The sequence below is a fragment of the Mus caroli genome, chromosome 4 (genome assembly GCF_900094665.2).
Source record: "Mus caroli chromosome 4, CAROLI_EIJ_v1.1, whole genome shotgun sequence".
NCBI lineage: Eukaryota > Metazoa > Chordata > Mammalia > Rodentia > Muridae > Mus > Mus caroli.
Genome location: NC_034573.1, coordinates 41,584,559 through 41,586,034, shown reverse-complemented (window position 1 = coordinate 41,586,034; position 1,476 = coordinate 41,584,559). Strand labels below are relative to the sequence as shown.

Below are 1,476 nucleotides of genomic sequence, written 5' to 3'. Positions count from 1 at the left end.
TTCCATGAATCCAGCCTGTCAAAGGATAATAAAGGGAAAACACAAACACAAGGATGGAAACTAGACCATAGAAAAAGCAAGAAAGTAATCCTTCACCCACTTCCAAGATGGCGTTGACAGCAGCCGTGTCTGGTGTCCTCAGCCACTTGGGCTGGAGGCTCCTGCAGCTGTGGTGCCTGCCTGTGGCCCGCTGCCAACCAGCTCTGGTGCCATGTGCCTTCCATACTGCCGTGGGGTTCTGGTCTTCAGAAGAGCAGAAGCAGCAGCCTCCCCACTCTTCTTCTCAGCAGCATTCTGAGACACAGGGGCCTGAGTTTTCCCGTCCACCCCCCAGGTACACAGACCAGAGTGGAGAGGAGGAAGAGGACTATGAGAGTGAGGAGCAGCTACAGCACTGCATCTTGACAGCAGCCCTCAAGTTTGTGCCTGCCCATGGCTGGACTGCAGAGGCCATTGCCGAAGGAGCCCAGTCCTTGGGTCTCTCCAGCGCAGCAGCCAGCATGTTTGGGAGCGATGGCAGTGAGCTGATTCTGCACTTTGTGACCCAGTGCAATGCTCGCCTCAACCAGGTGCTGAAGAGGAGCAGAAGCTGGTGCAACTGGGCCAGGCAGAGAAGAGGAAGACAGACCAGTTCCTGAGGGATGCAGTGGAAACCAGACTGAGAATGCTGATCCCCTACATTGAGCACTGGCCCCGGGCCCTCAGCATCCTCCTGCTCCCTCACAACATCCCACCCAGCCTGAGCTTGCTCACCAGCATGGTGGATGACATGTGGCATTATGCTGGAGACCAGTCCACTGACTTTAACTGGTACACCCGCCGTGCAGTGCTGGCTGGCATCTACAACACAACAGAGCTAGTGATGATGCAGGACTCCTCCCCAGACTTTGAAAATACGTGGCGTTTCCTGGAAAACCGGATAATGATGCAATGAACATGGGCCACACGACTAAGCAGGTGAAGTCCACGGGAGAGGCACTGGTGCAAGGATTGATGGGTGCAGCAGTCACGCTCAAGAACCTGATGGGTCTAAACCAGCACCGGTGAGAGAAGGAAACCCATGTGCCTAGGAGGAGCAGCAGAAGATATGAAGGACTTTGACAAGATATGCCACCCATTAAACGGGATGTTAATGAGTGAGAACACACTGAAGAACTTGGAGTTGTATGACAGCCAAAAGGCTGGAAATCACAATGTACTTGCTACTGTTTTGACCTGAAACTGGGCCACTTCTTCAGTTCCTAATACCAGGCCTGGCCTCCTGATGCCTTTTGCATTGCAGCTGTGTGTTTGAAAAATGAGACTCACATCCAAGGTTTCAAACCACAGAACCTTGGCATGACTCTGCCATGGTGTCATGGGCATCTTGATCATGTCTTGACCATAGAATTGCTCTCTAGGAGCTGGGCATGGTAACATACGTCTGTATTCTTAGCACTCAGGAGACTGCTACAGCAGGATTGAGAGATCAGAGGC

The 1,476-nt window shown here is 52.7% G+C and overlaps 1 pseudogene; it reads left to right on the top strand.

Moving 5' to 3' along the window:
* The first annotated feature begins 107 nt into the window (after window positions 1–107).
* Window positions 108–1,047, top strand: LOC110293623 (annotated as a pseudogene).
* Window positions 1,048–1,476: the final 429 nt, after the last annotated feature.